We start from the raw sequence: 14787 nt of genomic DNA on the forward strand, positions 1-14787 counted from the left end.
GGCAGTGAGCCTCCTCCCCAGGCTTCAGAGCCTGACCTGCACCTTCAAAACTTTGTCTATACAGCTATTTATAGAGCACTAGCACAAGCCTCTATCTATCAGCCTGCAAGCTCGCTGAGACTAACAGGAACCCAGCAGTCTGTCTACTGATTTCTTATTAAGGACCTGGCCAGAGGACGAGGTGATTGACCAAGGGCAGAATCGGAGTCAGACTTGGTAACAGTCCCACACAGCTGTAAGCGGGTGCCAACTGGCAAGGCAGCCTTGGACACTCCCCTTCAACATAGCGCTCCCGCGCATGCTTAACTTTAAGCAAGTGCTTTAGTGGCCGGCTGAATTGAGACCTAAGACTTCTTCACATGGCTGCCTGGATTTATTGGATTTCTTTTATGTGATGCAGGTAAATGCTGCCCAGAGCCTGCACCCCTGAATCCCTCCCGCACCCCAACCCTCTGCCCAGTCCTGATCCCCCTCCTGGCCTCCAAATCCCCTCGATCCCAGCCCAGAGCACCCTCCTGCACCCCAAACCCCTAATCCCCCTCCCACCCTTGTTGCAGCTGGGGCTACGTTATATCCATCTTTTGGCATGTGCCACCTTAGAATGTCTATACTGCAGTCATGGGGTGTGATTACTGCTTGTGTTGACATACCCAAGTTAGATTGCATCTAGATAGCTCAGGCACCAGAGCAGTGAAGCTGGGGCAGCGTGGGTTTCAACGTGGGTGAACTGCCTGAGTAATTACCCAGGGTTCCAGGTGGGTTTGTAGAGCCTGTGCTGAAGCCCAGTGCTGTGGCTTCACTGCAGTACCAGAGCGATCTAGATTGAAGCTACCTCAGGTATGTCTACATGAGCTGTAATCACACCACGTGACTGCAGCGCAGACATACCCTTAGACTCCATTATCCAGCACTAGAGAGGATACAAGTAGCTCTAAGGGTTCTACAGTCTGTAAGTCAGTGTAAGAGGAACTCACTTGTGAAATTGGCCCTCAGTCTTTGAATAAGATTCTAAATAGCTTTAAGGAGAAGACTTTCCTCATATTGCAAACATTTTAAGACAGGGATCTTCAGGTCTGAAATTAGACCTTCCAAAACATTACGCTCTGTACTGTGCATACATTCAATTTGGCAGATCTTCCCCTTTCCCAGTTGTTGTTTGCTCTGTGGCTTTTCTCTGATACCCCATACTTCTTTGTCAAATTGCCTTTGCAATACATCAGGTTGGGAAATGATTTTTTTCCTGCAAACAATTTCAAACCAAATGAACAATTTTTCATTTTCAAAGTTTTCTGTGAAAGGTTCTGGTTTTTTTTTTTTTTTTTTTTTTTTTTTTGAGAAAAACCTTATTTTTTAAATTTTCAGATTATTTTTTCCAATTAAAACCTGAACTATCTATTTAGACAAAAGGGATTTAAAAAACAAAACAAAAAAACCCTCTTATTTTTAATTGAGGAAAACCATTTTTTGTAGAAAAATGTTTTGATGGATTTTTTTTTTTACCAGCTCTACCTCTCAGCCATCTGATGTAGTTATTAACATTACACAAAAATCCCCACTAGTCCAAGAAAATCTATACAACCAGTTTGGTAACCTTTCAGAAATATGCTGTATCTATACTGTGTTTATACACTATTTTAGTGCTTAGTGACTGCAATGAAGCAGTTCAGAGATCCTTTGAGGGCATGAAAACTGAACTGTGCAGTCACTGAGTAAAGGCAAGTTCTAGACAGGACTTAAATTCCCAGGATACAAACCAATAAAAGTTTTTTTGTGAGGGGGCCAGCCTATGATGTGAGTGGCTCAGACTTCTTTCAAAAGGGGAGCAGACGCCCCGATATTCTGTCACAACTCATGCTGACCAACCTGTACCGTACCACTGTAAATGCCAACCAAATGCCACATGACATTGTATTAGCAATACAGCTATACTGATTTCTATCTGAGAGATGCCTAGCCTCACTGTAGATGAAACATACTCAAATATGGAATGTAATATTAATGCACCTCTCCCATCTGCTCAGAGCAGATGGAGTCTCTCAGCATTATCACCGTGGGGGCCTCCAGTAATAAAACTGGAAGGGCGTGGGAGAGAAAAACAAAACAGAATATGGCAAAAAGAGAATCATTATTGGAAAAAAAATCAGAGTACAAAAATAAAACCACTAGTGATAAGTCATTAAATAAATGCATACTACAATTAGCCTCTAGCCCTTTTGATTTCAGGCGATGGGGCTTAACAGCAGTGGAGAATAATTCTGACACATTTAGATGGAACATCGGCTGGAGTCTGCAATTAGAGAGTTGTGGTTCTACTAACGGTAAATTTGGGCCGTGATTTGTAAGTTTACACAGCAGTGAATTTGGTCCCATGTCTGAAATAGAGGAACACGAGATTCTCTAGGTGATGATTGGGTTATACAGAATATATGAAACCCTGCTAGGTTCATCAGCTCTTCTACTGTTAATCAGTGAAACACACTTACATGCACAACACCGGATCTCAAAACTCCAACCAAGGAAATGGAGGGTTAATTCTCCCTTTGATATGGACAGTACCATTGATGATGGCATTAGCATTGAAATCAACTGTATATGCTCATCAAGGATAGACTCTCTTCCAAGTATCTGATGCAGAAACAAAATAAACCAACCAACCTACCTTTTTACATACTCAGAATGATATATTGGGATTTGAAGTTAGCAGTGACCTAGCAGACACAGTAACAGCAGTAGTAACAACTGCCACAGGGGCAGCACACACCTGAAGGAAAAGGCTCTCAGGAGTCCTTGTGGATTGCCACAAGTTTGGTAGCAAAGGGATTTTTCTCTTAAAATAACAAAACAAATTCTGCAGAATGTGAGCCTTTACATAGCCATAAACACGGCAGACTAGACAAATGGAATTCAGATGTTCATTTTAACACTTAATTTATTAACATTTCAATCAACATTAAATAATTTGTTTGTGAACATGACGACTGAACATTACATTATAATTTGCAAACTAATTCAGTTATTTGTACTGCTTGTTTCCAAGTGATTTCTCTTCTGTCCTTTTAAGCTCTTCTACTGATTCCAAACTTACTGCAAAAATGTTGGGAATGGTTTTGTCCCACGCACACTAGTGGATGAATCACTTCCTGGACCAATACAGGAGAACTTGATGCTCACAGTTGGGCCAATTTGCAAACATAAAGGGGATTTTATATCAACTCTGATTTTTTGATATTCAGCAGGACTGATGACACCAAAGTGGTTCATATCCAAAGTAAACCAATCATGATAAAAGGAGCCAATCACCATCATCAAACTGTCTTCTCAGCAGGATTTAAAATAGTACCTTCAATTTCAAGCTACTATAATACTACAAAAACAACTTAACTTCCTGTAGCTCATCACCTATTTTATCAACCTCATATTAAAATGGATTATATATAAACTTAAATCAGGACTGTTTTAATTATGATATGCATTGTAAAGTATGAGATATAATGGAGCATTTAGAAATAATCCTGCAAATTGGAGAGAGCAGTGCCATGAGATGTGGCTTTTAAAGTTCCATACCAACTTCGCATAAAGATTATATAATTACTGTAACTGTCCAGAACCTCTCTGATTTAAACTAAAATCTCAGAACTAAAGGAAAGTGGTGTATTCTCCATCTTTTCAGATCTGCACATCAAAACTAGATGCCTTTCTGGAAGATATGTTTTAGCCAAAATACAAGTTATTGGGGTCAATACAATAGTAACTGGATGAAATTTAATGGCTTGTGATATACAGGTGGTCAGATCAAATGATCTAATGGTCCCTTCTAGCTTTAAACTCTATAAATCTATGTTAATTACAGAGAACAAACATGTTTGGTAACAGTTAATTTTCATAACTGAAGCATGGGTGTAGATCATATGCACCACAGTAAACAATTAGTTTGACATGGAAAATGTGTTATTGCCTAATTTTTTAGCTCTGTATCATACTTAAAGAAAATGTACACAATGCTATATGTCTACATCTAGGTGCATTCTCTAATAAGGTTGATGAATATATGGTGGTGAGACGCTAGGTCCGTCATGAGAGTTCAGGGACATGTTTCTCCTCATTTAATCTAGAGTGAGTGAAGACTCACAGTCCCAGTGTGCATAGCGCAGGCAGAAATCAACAGATACATTACTCAGTGTGCAGATTTTAGTTTGCTGGAGTGCACTCCAGATTTGCAGGGATTATATTTTACTAGTTTTCAAAAGGTAATGGGTTAACGGCATGGCATTGTACCAAACTTATTCCACAGTTTCAATGTACAATCCATGGTGTGTTGACAATCATCCACAGAGTGTTTCCCACAACCTCATTTTTAATCATTTCAAAAAGAATATGTTTCGCTATGTCTTAAGATACTGATAAATTACATAAACAAACGCATACTGTCACACTCACCTTTTAAAAGCAACATAAACCCTGAAACTACCCTCTGTTCACATGGAGGGAATAAAGGTCTGTACCTTAAAAAGTTTTGATCAAATTCCAGCCAAAAATTTAAACAAAACAAAGTGTAAGCACAGTGTGTTTTCTATGCTAAGTACTATAAATTAACCACAGAAAACAATACAGGACCAGCACACGGCACCACTAGACTTTGTGAAACATACAAACTATGGTGAGTAATGACATTAGACTGGAGCTGAGCAATTGTAATTTCTGTCCCATGGGAAATTAGGATACTTAAATATTTGTTTTCATCACAAATTAGGATGAAAAGTTGACATATCAGAATTTTCCCAGAATGAAGAGTTCTGAAAATTTTTCATTTAGAAATGGTGAAATGTTTTGTTTCAGCATTTTCAATTGAAACTGACTATTTGGATATTTCCAAATCAAAGTTTTTTATTTCAGTTTGCTAAACTGACACTAAATGTTTTGTTTCAAGTCAGTTCAAATTGAACTGCATCTACTGGTGGTGACATTTTGCATCATGGGAGTTGTAGTTCAGATGTCTGGTGCCCACATTCTCTCCTATGGACCAGACTGCCTAACCAGACTATATCTCCCATGATGCAATGTGTTTGGCCTCTGATCACGCCTCATGGGACAGCATGCGAGATATAGTCTAGCCAGGAAGCCTGGCCCATAGGAGAGAATAGGGACATCAGGCAACTGTCCTATCACTGCCACAAGGCAATCTGGCACCATCAGGAGATGCAGTTTAATGCTGAACTCAAAATGGAACTGTTTGTTTCAGGCCATCAAAGTGAAATATTTCAATTGGGGTAAAATCAACTCAAACCAAAATATCTACAGGGGGAGGAGCGGGTTAAGAGAACACAAACTGTGTAGTAGGGGGCTACATTATTTCATTCATCCAGGAATTCTACATACACAGCCCCAATTCACCAGGCATAATATTACATGCCCAGCTACATATAGCTGGAGATGGGTCCCTGAACACCTTACTTCACATAGGGTCCAATAAAAGCAAGGCCCACCCTTGTTCATGACACACTGACACTTGAATGACTTGGTAGATATAGCAGTTTGTAGAATAGTTAACCAACTCAATTTCAAAATAATGCCAACATTATCTAATACCTGTCCTGCTTAACTGATTGAACCAGAATATATATTTAAACAAGAAATTAACCCAACAAACCCTGTACTCTCACTGGAACATGACAATTGAAAATTGAGTGGGAGTGAAACACTCCAGGTGCTTAGACATTTCCCTTAGGCACAAATTTTAAAATTTCAATGCAAAATGGAGAAAAAAATTTATTGAAACACTCTTTGGAAATTCCAAGGGATGTCTTTGCTGAGACTGAGAACGGAGCTACCAGACAACATTAAAGAAGAAGACAAACAAATCATAACATGACTTTTGCAGTCAGATAAACCCCTCTTCTGAGAGAAAAACAGATCCATTATGTAGAGGTTTACATGCAGGTATATCAAAGACTGGTGAAGAGAGCTATGGCTGAGCTGAAAAAAAAAAATCAGTTTCCAAGTAACGGTCTTCATGTCATTTACTCAGACAGTTTGGCGGAATATTAATAATATTGACTGTAAAACACAAAATCTGGAAATTTAAAATTATCCAGATCAGAACTAAAAAAAGACATGAAGGAAACAAAAAGCAAAAAAATGTTCTAACTCACGCGGCTACATAATGAAACAAAAAAGGACTGGATTACACAGTTGTCACATTTGATAAACCACATTAAACTTCAAAAAATAAATATTACCATACAGGGAGAAAGAAAACAACATGTATCAGCTCCTAGATCAGGGGTTCTCAAACTTCATTGCACCGTGGCCCCCTTTTGACAACAAAAATTACTATACGACCCCAGGAGGGGGGACCGAAGCCTCAGCCCATCTGATTCCCACTGCCCCGGGTTGGGGAGCCAAAGCCTGAGCCCCATTCCCCTGGGCGGGGAAAGGGTCAAAGCCAAAGCCCAAGGGCTTCAGCCTCAGCCAGGGGGCCTATAACCTGAGCCCTGTTGCCCGGCAAGTCTAAGCCAGCCCTGGGGATCCATTAAAATAGGGTCCCAACCCACATTTGAGAACCGCTGTCCTAGAGCAATGGTGGGATGTCACATGACACACCAAAGCTGGGAAGATGTGATTGATCTTTCTTCTGCTCCCTTAATTCCCCTCTTTATAAACATTTTACCAATTGCTGACCTTAAACACCAGCTATGGATACATTCGCACAGATAAACTAAGTAAGAGATTGGAGGAATAAGAGGTTCTGAAAAACAAGCAGCATGATATCACATTGAGATAACATGGCAGCAGCAGAATCAGATTAGCCTTTGGGATACCCTTTAGATCTTATTGCCTTGCAAATAGTCAGTGAGATATTCAAAATAGCGTGTACGTTTTTGGTTGGCAGACTCCCTCATTGGCTCAAAGAGTAGAGAGTCCATAAAGGTCATGACAATGGAAGCTATCACTCAAGGGGGATGGCAGACTCAAAGTGCCAACAGCAAGAATAACAGACATGAAAAATAACAGAAGGCATAAAAATCATTTACTGAGCCATCCAGAGAGAGAACAGAACAGCAGGCCTCAATATCACTTTATGTATCTTGGATCCTGCACTCCAAACACAGCCTGGAAAACAATGAGGAAGCACACACCTCCCTGGAAGCAAGACAGGTCATAGTGGTAACTATTTTAATGAACAACTATATTTTGATGTCTAACAAATGCTTGTTCCACTCATGCTGGAGAGATCCTCCACTGGGTTAAAACTTAGGGCACTGTGAACCCGCAGAGAGGTGAAAACAGCCAGAGCACTCCAGGACCAGGACCTCTATTTATATCTGCAAAACTAGGGGTGCATTTTTACATTTTCCAATACAGTCACACTTTATTCTTATGCATTAGTAACATTTCAGATTTTTTTCAGTAAATTCTGTGAATTTAACCCTGTTCTAAACTGACTGTAATAAAGCAGGTCTAGGTGAAGCAAGCCATCTCCTCTTTTTAGAGTCTCATGGAAAAAAGTCAGAACTTTAAAAAGAAACTAGCAAGTGATTACATAGTTATATTGGAGCAGAACTTCACATGATGCATATTCAGATTCTGAATCAGCGAAACACTTAAGCAGGTGCTTAACTTTAAGCATGTGACCAGTCTCATTGAAGCATGCGAGTAGTCAATGAGACTACTCACATGCTTAACATTAAGCATTTGCTTACATATTTTGTTGAAACAGGGCCTAAGTGTGCAGCTGAAGTTGAAAAAGCAAAAGTATATGAACAAAAATCAGATTATTTTCAGAATCGCAGCTAAAAGACCTAGTGCAACCAAAAATTACTCAATATAGAGGTGTGCAAAAATACATGAACAAATTAATCAGTGGACAATACAGCCATAAGAGAGCCTTTCTAGTGAGCAAAGTGGTCTCTATATGCAAATTTCACAACCACGTCTGGGCACCACAATGGAACAAATATGTACAGGTGTTCTGCATGGAATGTAATATGAATATTTGCATTTTTGACACGCCTATGTGCTGTTGCATTCAAGTACAGGCATAATTTTTAAAAGTCATTATCAAATACGTTATATCGCATCAACAGATACAATTTATTTATATAGCAAATACATTCTTTTGGAAATCTAATATTTACTGTATATGTAAAAATTCTGTGCCTGGAGATCAATAACATCAAATACTTAAAGTGAAAAACTATAGCTAACCTATTTCCTTTCCCCCCTTTTACTGTACCCACTTGCATGTAGCATAGAGTATTGTTGCTGTCAGATTTTTTTTTTTAAGGATTTGAGAATTGAGTTGATTAGGCTGTGTAAACACAACTACTGTTTGCTTGTCTGTTTGATTTCTGGAGTCACTCCTCAAATAGCAATATGCCAGGACTAGAAGGATTGTAAAGGAGGAATCTGCATTCCTACGGCCACCCTGGAAGACCAATTTATCCTATCATCATCATGTAATTCTGTGCTAAATTAAGCAGGGCATCTGTACTATGGAGCAGACCTACACACCAAACCTACCACAGATGGGCTACAGACTGGTTGGTTAATCTGTTCCAAATAAATGATCTTTGTTTTTGAAAGAAAAGCCTGTAGGTACTAGATACATTAACTTTCATTTTTATGGCCTGCTTGAAGCTATTCAGATGTTGCACATATGTTCAGCAGGAAATGGAGGATACAATCTATGATTTACTGCTGTCTAAATGCTGGAAGCAGAAAGGCACAGAACAACAGTTCTCTGCCTGGGCACAAGTGGGGCATGAATTTTTCCCCATCTAGAAAAGAAATAGGACTTTGAGCACCCACAGCTATTAAAACATATTTTCATAACTATAAAAATATCTTGACATTTAAAAGGACAAAGTCTTCACTTCAAGTTAGCATTATTTTCTCTCATTTAAAAAAAAAATTTATATGCACCAATAAGGCCTATGGCTAGGACACCAGACAAAAAATGGCTGCTGCCCTATAATCTTTCATTCATAAAATGTTGTTAGCTTTCTCACAATTGGGGCACTGTTCAGTATTATGCAGTATGGTATCTTTATACATTTAAAATATTGTTTAACTTGTGATTCAGGAATCATGCAAAAAGAAATGCCATTTTTATTGGCAACTTCAAGTTTACTCAGTAGCTGATACATTATATTTGATATCAACAGGGTATTTTTTTAAACTCAGACTTTTTTTTGTGTCTCTGGGTAAAGTAACTTGCATGGATTTACATGGACATTTCAATTTATTTTTTCCCCATTTTCAAATATAATAAAGAGAACATTGGACAATGGCTTGTTTCCAACTAGCTGCATGTAATACTGTATTCTCAATTTCTTATAAAATTTTTAGCTAACAGTTCCATAATATGAAGCTGTATTAATAACTAAATCAGCTCTCTCTAAAGAGTAGGACCAAACCTCATGAAATCTTTCTTTCCTGGCAAAACTGCATTTGCCATCTAATGACCAGACCTTTGGAACGCAGTGAGTTGGGCAGGGGACATTGTTGACACTTTTGAGTGCTTGTTTGGAGTGATCCTTTCCTGCTGTTTGTGGCAGAGGAAAGTAGAATTAAAAACAGACTCCTTGTGCCCTGATCTCCTAAACCTAAAATGCTCTGCAGAATTGGGACCTTTATGACTAAATGAGACACTTCGGAGAATACAGAAAACATTAAAAAAAGAAAAACTTGTCAGGCTAAATCCTCAAGACATACATCACAGATTATTTACGGAAAGATCTGTTAAACAGCTTGGAAATTTAGCAAACAGATAACTGAAAGGTCAAAGTGTGGTTTTACATTGGTGTACTGTATAATGTCAAACACTGGAAAAGGTCAAGAACAGTCAGGATTTTAAAATAAATTATTCCAACCCTGGCACTAAAGATTTATCCAATAATTTATCCACACAGCTATTCTGATTATTTGTCAAGTCCCCATTTATTACTGAATTGTTCTATAAACACTGTTTTGGCATTTTCATTTTTTTTTAAAAGTATTATTTCTTCTCAATTGTGACACTATTTTGTGGGAAACAATATCGAGCTGTAATTGTATGTTGTAACTGTGTTGCTCTAGCAATGTAGGAGTATGCATGAATGATTTTCCCTTATAGATGCAAGTGAGATGATTTAATAATACACCGATTTTAAAAACTGACAGGAGGTGGTGGTGGAAATGGTTATGGTACCTGACCAAAGACCACGTGATCTAGAAAGAGGAAAATTCTATTCATCATCGTCATCATGTTCCCATTACGCCTCTGGCGTTTAGGGCAGCAACGAAGTTCCTCCACTCCTGTCTGTTTCTGGCAAGTCTTTCAGTGGTTCTCCAGCTGTGCTCCAGGTTTTTCACCTTGGCTTCCACAGCTCTTCACCATGTTGTTTTCGGGCGGCCTCATTTTTGCTTGCCTTCAGGTGTCCGCCTTTTTGCTACTCTGGTGATGGAATCAGTTTCCATCCAAAGAACATGGCCAAACCAACTCTAACGTCTCCTGATAATGGTGGTGCTCAGATCCTCTTGGCTGCACTGTGCCAATAGATCTTGGTTTGAGATTGTTCTGGGCCAAATGATATGGAGCATTTTTCTGAGGCAGGTTGTATGGAATGAAGACAGTTTGGACATGTCATAATTTCTCATTCCCCAGCATTCTGCACTATAAAGTAGTGTTGAAAGTACGCAGCTCTTGAGTTTGGTTTTGGTGTTATTTTGATGATTTCCAAACTCTTATTTAAGCTCCTGAAGGTGTTCCTGGCATTACTGATTTTGTTCGGGATGTCCTGGCTTGTTCCACAATCCTGGCTGATGGTGCTGCCCAAGTATGTGACTGTTTCTACATTGGTGAGAACATAATCCTCTATCCGTACTGGTGATGGTGAGGCACTATTAAAGGTCATGATATCTATCTTATTGCGGTTGATTTTCAGTCCAATTTGCTGGCTGAATGCGTTGAGTCGAGTTGTTTTTTCTTGTATATGGTGTTGGGTATGTGATAGGAGAGTGAGAATTCTAGTCATGCTATGTCAAAATTACATTTGGTCTGCAATGCACATTCCTCAGAATAAATGAACTAGGCTTTTGAATTTCCCTGCACAGGAACTAAGCAAGCTTTGAAAAGTCAATGTGAGAACATTTCTCTTATTTATGCATATGGCTATCATAATAAAATTATATTAAAATAAATTTTGCTGCTGTTAGACTTAGGACGAATTTGGTCAAGTGGAACTGCAATTATTAAAGTTTCACAAGTTCACTTAAATGCAGTTGATAAATGATTTTTTAAAAGAATGACAGTGGGATTCTTTTTCAGCATCAGTAGTACACTAATGTACAGAAACAGAATACACACAAACTGCAGATGTATGTTACAGTACACCAATGAGCGTAGATGCTTATATTTTGGTAGAAAAGCTAAAAACAGTAAGGAATTGCTGGTTTCAAAAGAATTTGAATTATCAAACTGTTCAATAACATAATTGTACAGATGAAGAGCTTAACCTTAAGGTAAGGACAGCTTTCAGGACAATTAAAAAACTGCTGGCTCTTACACACAGAGGCTTACTTACATTTATCAAGGATGAAATGTTAAAAGTACCATATTCAAATTGTTATCTGTTCTCAAGAATAAGAATGGGTTTCTGATGGTGTTTTTGAAAATTGATGCCTTGTATGTCAATGGCTGGTAGAATCTGAGAGTGATATGTCAAGTCACATGGATCATGAACTTCATAACATATTGCAGTGTGTAATAGATAATGTAGAACAGAGGGAAAAGATAGGAGGAGTTTTAGTAAAAATATTCATAGAGCAGCAAAGGGAGAGAAAGACGATTCTCAGAAATGCAAGATGTCCGTGATGCGGCAAGCACTTACCAGAATGTGACTTGAATTGGAGTAAGGCACTGTTGTACCCCAGTGTAATTAGGACAGACTCTTTGCCCACACGACAGTATTCAGTGTCTCTGTTAACCAAGCATTTAAACACACAGACTCCATCAGCTGAAGAGGAAAAAAATACTTTAGAAATTTTTAAAAAGTTAAACACATAACACAAACAGAAGTATAGATATCTATAATTTAAAACTGTCCTAAGCATGCACTAAAAACGGGTGATTTAAGGGAGAAATTTATTCTCCAGTACAGTGGTTCTCAAACTCCCCCCCCTGCCCCCGTGATCCACAAAATGGCTGAAAATTCACCCCCCTACCATCCATATACCACAGGCCTTTGTGAGCTGTGCTAGGGAAGGCGGGGAGGGGGGCAGAAGTAGATGCAGCAGGAGGAAAAAAGGTGAGAGTTACTCCTCCTCTCCACAGCCCTGGGTTCCCATAGGGTCTTAGCAACAGTGGAATTTTACTGGTTCCTCAGCTGGTGCAGGCAGTCCTGTAAACATCCTCTAACAAACCACTTTTGGGTCACACCTTTGGTTCAGAACCTGCTGCTCTAACCAGTGGAATTGCAAAGAAAAAAAGTAGGAATCGAGCTGTAGCAACAAAACAGAATGCAGGAACTTCAGCAATTTTTCCTTCTTTTGCATCTTTGGCATTTGGGTGTCACTAAATGCAGATATACTATACCACACTGTGTGCGAAATGAAATCTACCCATAAACCCTACTTTCTACAACTTTAGTGATGATGATCCAACTATTTGGCTTAACAAGAATATACTTTTAAGAACTCTTCAGCTGAGGTAAGCACAGCACTACTCTTTGGAGAGGAAGATCCAAAATCAGAGGGTTGGAAAATGGTAAATGATCAGATTCTCCCAGAACCATCCTTGCAGTTGTCAGGAGGTGAGCATGTGATGCAGTTTGCATGTGTGCACGCCCTGCCAGCAACCTGAAAATGGCTGGAAAGATTCAAATTTATCTGGCATCTACAAAGCAGGGGCTACCAAAGATGAAGCCCTCAAACAGGGTTTTAAACTGCCACTCATCACCACAGTATCTAAGCTCCAGTGTTTTCAGAGACAATACCCTGATAGAAATCCCAGCACTTTCCCTTTTCCCTGATATTTGGGAGTCGGGAGGAGATACCATCTCACTGTTTCCAGACAGTTGCTCCTCTCATTATAGTGTAATCCTCTGTGTAATTTTAGTGTAAACCTCTATCAGTTAAGTGTCTAGTAATTTTTTCAAGACCTACAAGTAAGTAAATGCATTGGTAGAGCTGAATGAGTGAGTGTCGGGGGGGGGGGGGGGAAGGGGAAGAGATTTTGGGGGACAAATGAGAAAAAGCACAGGGGAAAAGGTGGAGCACATAGTGTAAGGAAAGAAAAGGACATAAGAAAGTGGATTGAGAGAGAAGGGAAAGAGGGTACAGACAGTCAAAATAATGTAGAAAAATATACTATGGTATAGAACATGAAAGAGAAAAACTAGAGTGAGGCCAGGATGGGAAAGGTAGCACAAAAAAAAGCAAAGAGATTTAGTAAGTTACATTTAAAAACAGTAATTCAACAGAAAGTTAATGGTAACATACTGTCCATCAAATACACTATATTTATTCTCTTAAAAAGCAGGAAGTTCCACTAGTGCAGGGGTCGGCAACCTTTCAGAAGTGCTGTGCCGAGTCTTCATTTATTCACTCTGATTTAAGGTTTCGCGTGACAGTAATACATTTTAACATTTTTAGAAGGTCTCTTTCTATAAGTCTATAATATATAACTAAACTATTGTTGTAGGTAAAGTAAATAAGGGTTTTAAAGTGTTTAAAAAGTTTCATTTAAAGTTAAATTAAAATGCAGAGCCCCCGGGACCGGTGACGAGGACCCACGCAGTGTGAGTGCCACTGAAAATCAGGTCGTGTGCCACCTTTGGCACGCATGCCATAGGTTGCCTACCCCTGCACTAGAGGGAAGGAGAGATACATAACAGCACACATACACCCCACCCCACCCCGGACCATTGGGCTTAGTCCTGAGGCTAGGAGGTGTAAGGTACTTTTTTTCAAATTCTGCACTTCAAAGAGATCTGCTGTGGTGAGACATAAATACAATATAAAGATAATGGCCATTCTAATACACATTTCATGTGTTATTTTAGGCTTAACTATTCAAAACCTACAAATTTTCAAGAATGTGTTCCCAATTTGAGCTTGTACAAACCCAGACAAATACCTACACATTTGGGTTTCAAGACACACGCACTTATGTATGCATGTACCTTCCTCCCTAGACTCGTGCCCATGAACACATCAGGATGGTCCATGAGTAATACAATTGCCTAATACATATAACCACCTCAAGTAACAAGCCAAAGTGACTATGCAATCAGCTACTTCCCCACAGTTGTATAGGGGTTCTCCTTTAGTTCTAGTAGTAGAGGCCTGTGCTTTTCATGGTAAACCTCTCCAGGGTTCAATCCACACTGAAAACGGCAATATCTATACAGCCACAGCCCATTACACAGATCTCACCTTTGGGAAATGAGACATTTTCTTTATCAAAGAACCAGTTCAAATAATCTCTTTGGAACAGTGAGCACACATGCATTCGAGAGTGAATTTCACTCTTCCGCTACTCTATTATGTTACTGTTTTCTCAGTGTTGCAACTTACTTTCTTCTGTCAATTTATCCAGTGCCCACAAATCAGATACACTGATGGCAAAATTTAGCAGAAGTTTCATGGAAGTGGTAAGGCTGATACACAGTACAAAGTTACAGAGAGACTGGAGCTAATATGGAAGACAGAGCTATATTGCTAGATTTATTGGGTGGCTTTTTGTATAGACAGACCTCAACTGTAAGAGTACAGATCCAGATTTGGAGACCTACTCCTCCAAAATCC

At 39.1% G+C, this 14787-nt stretch overlaps 1 pseudogene; it reads right to left on the reverse strand.

Annotated features, from left to right (window-relative positions):
* The window catches only part of LOC128839540 (histone-arginine methyltransferase CARM1-like), a 117459-nt pseudogene that overhangs the window by 68304 nt on the left and 34368 nt on the right, over window positions 1-14787 (reverse strand).

This window comes from Malaclemys terrapin, chromosome 6 (assembly GCF_027887155.1).
Source record: "Malaclemys terrapin pileata isolate rMalTer1 chromosome 6, rMalTer1.hap1, whole genome shotgun sequence".
In the NCBI taxonomy this organism is placed as follows: domain Eukaryota; kingdom Metazoa; phylum Chordata; order Testudines; family Emydidae; genus Malaclemys; species Malaclemys terrapin.